Below are 6,136 nucleotides of genomic sequence, written 5' to 3'. Positions count from 1 at the left end.
ACACCGCCTGCAGTGAGACCTCAGGTCTTCACTCACAGTCTAGTCAGATGCATTAGGCGAGGGGACTGCAGCTCAGGCAGGCAATGCACAGGCCACTTGGCCACCAAATGTGGGCTCCCACCTTGGGCCCAACCTTGGCACTTAAAACGCCACCTCCTTCCACACAGGCACTGGCCTTGCTCCTGATCAGTAACAGCAAGCATAGAGTCCATCTAAAGCAAGTGAACCCTCAACTCTGATGTTCAGGAAAGTAAAGGACCTGGCCTCAAATTTGGGCAGAGGCCCCTGGACTTTCTGAATAAGGATAAATCACGTGTTTGGGGATTTTTTTTTTTTTTTTGTCTTCGGTGTTTTTGAGTCATAGGTGTACTGTATTGGATAAAGAATCAGGCACTCATTGAAGGCTACTACTTAACGAAGCTATGAAAAGCCTGGCTTTTTAATTGAGAAAAACAGTATCTTCTTTTCCATGTTCCTGTAAAAAGTGTTCCACATTAGTTTTATGTGGACATTTCCAAAACCTTGATGAAAGAACTTGTAAGCACAGTTCTAAGGGTGAAGGGTAGTTACTCTTAGTGAGTCATGCAAGTAGTGAATTGTATGAGACATACTAGTATTTCTAAAGCTACACTGAAGCTGCAAAAAACCTGGATTTATTCAAGGAAAAACTATCTTCCTGTCTCTTTGTAAAGACTTGCTTTTAACTCAGATCTATATAGATATTTCTTACACGCTTCATGAAAAGTTCTGGCATGATGTTCTTCCCTATGACAGTAGCCACCCAGGTGCCAAGTGGGCAGTACCTGAAAGGACCCTTTTCTGTGTGTGTACGAAGAGTAAACAGCCTGCACTGAAAGCTCGCCAGTGGAGAAGGTTAAGTAATTGTCCTGACGTGGGATTCCAGAGGTTAAAGGGTGCATGATGAGCCATGTCAGGACAAGAGTATTAGCTCCTTTGGTCTCTTATTTTACTTTTTGGCCACATGGCACGACCTGTGGGATCCTAGTTCCCTAACCAGGGAATCGAACCTGGGCCCTTGGCAGTGAAAATGCAGAGTCCCAGCAGTTGGACTTCTGGGGAATTCCCCTGGTCCTTTAAAAAAAAGAAAAAGTCAAATTGGGCAGGGAGGACATTAAAAAGAACAAAGACATCCCTAATGTGGCTTCTGGGAGAAGGGGAGCACTGGTGATCAGATAGACCAGGGTCTCAGAGTTGCTGCCTGTCCTGTGCCAGACATTGTCCCCGTGTCCCACTGCCTGGGACACAAGAGGGGAAGACAAAAATGGCCACAGGCAAAACAGGTTCTACCGAGATTTGAACTCGGATCGCTGGATTCAAAGTCCAGAGTGCTAACCATTACACCATAGAACCATATATCATTCATGTCCCCTTGCAGGCCACTCTTGGCCTAAGTGCCCCTGGGATGGGACAAGAGAGGTACACAGGTTCCACTACGACTTCGACATATCTCTGGATTCAGAGTCCAGAGTGCTGATGGTGACGCCATAGAACTAGCTGTCACCCCTGGACACCAGGGTACACAGCCCAACCTTGTCCCACAGCTGGGGACCCAAAAGCCATATAGCAGGCAAAAACATGGGCTTATAGCAGAGGATGGTTTCGATCCATCGACCTCTGGGTTATGGGCCCAGCACGCTCCCGCTGCGCCACTCTGCTGTAATGTACTCCTTTCCTGAGTCTGCCTCTGACTACCCCAAGCTTCCCTGGGCGCAGGCCAGCAGACGAAACTGGACTCAGGGAAGGACCCTCCTGCCAGTGCCCATTTTCATAAAGAGGATTTTTGCTCTCCCTCCCTCAAGAGAAATTTCTGCCCTTTTCTACTGTTTAGTAAATGTCAAGCAGCACAGTCTTTACCCAGAGTGTCCTTGGACGATGGTAGCAGGATTTGTATTGCAGTGATGCTGGCTGATTTCAGAAAAGAGCAAAAGCAGCATTTCTCTCCATCATTTGAAAGATTCCTAATCTGTCCAATTGTCAGTAACTTTCCTTTTAATCCAGTTTCTTCTCTTGACCTACTTCTTCCCCCATAGCCAAGGAAGCTGTTTCTTTCATATGAAACTGCTTAAAGTGTTACAAAATCTTGCTGTTCAGCTTTCTAATTCAAAGCAAAACATTAAAAATAACTTTGCATTTCAAAGAGGTAAAAACTGTTCTCCCAAGAATATTCTGAATATAAATACTTTGTGGGGGGAATCTTTGAATTTGTGTTGAAACTTTTCATGTAAGAACTGTCCATGAAGCTTACTGTTGCAGATAGTAAGCTGTCTCCTTTCTTACACCAACAGAAGCAACAGGAAAAAGAAATACAGAGACTGAAACTACTGGAATTCTATGGCCAGACTCTGAGCACCACACCAATCAAAGGATTGGAACTACTTTTTTTAACTTCCTATTTTATGTTGGAGTATAGTGTATACCTCAAAGTGATTCTTTTATACATAGTCATGTATCTATCCTTTTCCAAATTCTTTTCTCATTTAGATTGTTACATAATATTGAGCAGAGTTCCTGAGCTATATATACAGTAGTAGGTTCTTGCTGGTTATCCCTTTTAAATATAGCAGTGTGTACATGTCAATCCCTAACTCCCTAAGAATCCCTCCCCCCCTTCTCCTCTGTTAACCATAAATTCATTCATTCATTCTACCTCTGTGAGTCTGTGTCTGTCTTGTAAATAAGTTCATTTGTATCATTTTTTAGCTTCCAAAGGGATATCACGCCCAAAGCATCTAGGATATTGCTTGAGCCTGATAAATCTAACTACATAGGTACATCGGAGGGAAAAAGGTAGCCACTGGGAGAAGATAAGGGGAACGCCTCTGGGCCGCACATCTCATCAATGCCCAGGGTAGGGCTTAGACAAAACCAGACTGGAGGATTGGGGTCAAAGAGCTTTCTGATGACATGTGCGGAGGGACTTCTCCGAATGGGTGCAGAATTTGAGAAGATTCATGTTCCACGCGAAACCTCTTCCAAAGGTCTCTACTGTGGGAAAGGCTGACCCAGGTTGCCTAGCTAGTCTGCAGATGTCTGTCAGACTCTTTTCAGCCATCCTGCTGATGTTTCACCGTTGGACTGAACTAGCTGTGGCGACAGGGAAGGAGACAACAGGGAGTTTCCCACCAAGCTTGCCTTGGCTGATCCCCACGTACAAGTTTTAGTGACCAAGCCTCCATTCTAATACTGGCTGCGGACAGAGCGGGCAGTCAGCCACCTAAGAGCTAGGCCACGTTGGAACAGACCCTAAGTCCGCACCTGGACTTAATCTGCTTTCCCTTCGGGACCCCCACTGTCTTCACCACACCCTACACAACACCGCTCCCGGCAAACCAGGGGGCTTTACAGTGACAGGATTCTGCTCTTGGGAAAGGATTTCCCTTTTCAGTACCTCACCGCCCAGAGGCAGTGCCCTAGAAAGGCGTGACAGCGCCTGTGTATTTCCTCAGCACACCCGAGAAGTGAGAGCGCAGCAGCAAAGCGAAAGAGCTCGGGAGGAGGCCGCCTCGCTTTCGGCCTAAAGCCCTGTCGACCCGTGACCCTGGGCCCACGGCCAAGCCCGGCATCCGCTCCACTTGTCGGCGACTGAAGCAGCGGACTGCGTGCGCCCGCCCACGGAGTCAGCCGGGATCGCGCCGGGTCTCGACAGAACCAGGTTTCTCCCTCAAGGCGGCGCCGGCGGTCATGTGGGCGTCACGTGGTTGGGCAGTCACGTGTCCTGAGGACGTCTGCGTGCGTCGCCGCGCTCCCGCGCGGGATGTGCGCGTTTCGCAGCTTGCGGCGTGGGTAAAGGTATCCTGCGTGCCGCACGTTAGACAGTTTGCCGTCCGGAGCTGCCTCTCCGGGGGACGCGCTGATGGACGCCCGGGCCGTGTAGACCCTGCGGGCTCCGGGTCGGGGTCCAGGTGTCCCGCTTCCCGCAAGGTCCAGGATGGGTGGAGTCTCCAGTTAGTGCGGTTTGGAGCTCCCTTTTTTAAGAAGAATGCGAAATTAGATACGAAGGTGAATGTTGATTAGAATAAGAAAAGTCAATTATACACAGCTGGTTAATATCACAAACTTCAAACAAAGCACAAAGCTTTTCTCTAACTGCCTAACACGCCTCATTTTTTTTTCTTCAATTTTTAAAATGCAGACCTTAATTACGCCGTCATATGAAAATGATTTGGTAATACTGTTTGTACAGGATAGACAGAAAGATAATTCACTTTTGAGCGGGGTTAATCAAATTTTGCTCTTAGTAGTAGTTTGGAAAAGATTGTTAGTCTTGCATTCCTTTGGTAATGTTACTATTCTTTTAGGGTTGCCCTCAGATTTGGCCAAACCTATCGGTGGCTCAGACGGTAAAGTGTCTGCCCGCAGTGCTGGAGACCCAGGTTCGATTCCTGGGTTGGGAAGATCCCCTGGAGAAGGAAATGGCAACCCACTCCAGTACTCTTGCCTGGAAAATTCCACGGACTGAGGAGCCTGGCAGGCTCCAGTCCATGGGGTCGCAAAGAGTCGGACATGACTGAGCGACTTCACTTTCACTTTCATCCTGTGTCTGGAGCCAATGATCCATCTGTAATCCGTGGTGGCCTCACAGTGGCTTGTTAGGAGCTTTGTGTCATGTATTCCATGATCTATATTTTGTGTCAGATCAGGAAGAAATGGAAAATGCTTTCCATGTTTGCTTTACTCATCTAAACTAATTGGATCAGGTGTGTTTCTGCCCTCCTTGCAGAAGGCGCCTACTCTGTTCTTAATGTGATTGGTGTGTGGCCAAACATGGATTTCCAAGGTGGCTCAGTGATAAAGAATCTGCCTGCCAATCCAGGAGACAACAGGAGAGGAGGGTTTGATCCCTGGATGGGAAAGATCTCCTAGAGGAAGAAATGGCAACCCACTCCAGTACTCTTGCCTGGAAAATTCCATGGTCAGAGGAGCCTGACTAGCTGCAATTCATGGGGTTGCAGAGTCAGACACAATATTCAAGTAAGCATCACTGTGTGCAGTCCGTGAGTTTTGACAGTTCTAAAGATATTCACTAAAATGAAAGTCTGATGTGCTATCTGTCTTGTTGAAAACTGTAATGCAAAACAATACAGGCAATGTCTAGTCTTGGAATAGGCTAGCCAATATCATGTAACAGATTTCCTGTTAAAAAATAACTCTTTCAAAATGTTTCAAGAAGTATCTTTTTTTGTCCATTGTACCTTGATTCTTTGTAAATCGGATTACAAATTTTGAACAAACAGATTTTTCATTAAACAGAGTTGAGGGAATTATTGTTCATTCTAACAGGTTTAGTGAAGCATCACAGTGATCAATGAAGTATATAATCAGTGGGTGGGGCCACCTGGTGTGTCCTGCTGACTGGAGGGTTGTGGTTTTCCTTTCTGTTACCATCATCTTCCTTCTGCTTTTTTTTTCCTTTTTTTTTTTTTTTTTTTTTTTGCTTCCTGTTAAGAAGTGTTCTGACTCTCATAATACCTTTCATCTCTGTGTTGTCATTTTTATTACCCATATTTTCTTGGCTATCATGATTCTTCCATGATTTTTATCATTACAGTTTTTAGTTTCCATTGTGGTATACTTTTTGATATTTTGAAGTTTCTGCTAGACTTTTTCTTTTAGTTTTTTTCCCCTTTTTTCCTTCTTTCCAGTAAGATACTTCCTTCTGTTTGAATTTTGATATGATCAGTAATTCTTTAAAAGTATACTAAGTTAATCTGAATTTAAGGCAACTACAAATGCAACTCAAATACATTTCTTATTGCCCCTACAAGTACTGAGCTTCATGACTATGTAATGAAATAATCATATACCACATCCAGTGATTTAGTGGTGAATGAGTAAGGAGTGCCACCACAGGAAAATGAATTTCTTCAGGCCCTTTTGCTGTGTCATATGAAGGTTGAAATGAGTTCATATGATGTTTCCAGCTCTAGTCCGGAAACACGTGGTTTCCTCCAGCCCCTCCTTAACTTCTCTGTAGCTCACTATCCAACATAAGAAATCTTCTTCGCCCACTTTTAACAGTTGTGGTATTTGATTTGTTAGAGGCAGGGTTTGTGTCTCATCTTTTTATTTCCTAAATGAAGCATAGTGTCTCCTGTGGATGCAGCTCTGCATTGAT

General features: G+C 45.3%; 2 non-coding genes across 2 annotated transcripts; both read right to left on the bottom strand.

Annotated features, from left to right (window-relative positions):
* Positions 1 to 1,299: 1,299 nt before the first annotated feature.
* On the bottom strand, positions 1,300 to 1,371 carry TRNAQ-UUG (transfer RNA glutamine (anticodon UUG)). The gene has a single exon. It is a non-coding gene; the product is annotated as a tRNA-Gln (tRNA).
* A 234-nt stretch (positions 1,372 to 1,605) lies between these two features.
* TRNAM-CAU (transfer RNA methionine (anticodon CAU)) lies at positions 1,606 to 1,677 on the bottom strand. Its single transcript has one exon. It is a non-coding gene; the product is annotated as a tRNA-Met (tRNA).
* Between the last annotated feature and the right edge of the window lie 4,459 nt (positions 1,678 to 6,136).

Source organism: Dama dama, chromosome 5, assembly GCF_033118175.1.
Source record: "Dama dama isolate Ldn47 chromosome 5, ASM3311817v1, whole genome shotgun sequence".
NCBI lineage: Eukaryota > Metazoa > Chordata > Mammalia > Artiodactyla > Cervidae > Dama > Dama dama.
The sequence above is the reverse complement of the archived record's forward strand: the minus strand, read 5'-3'. Positions and strand labels throughout refer to the sequence as shown.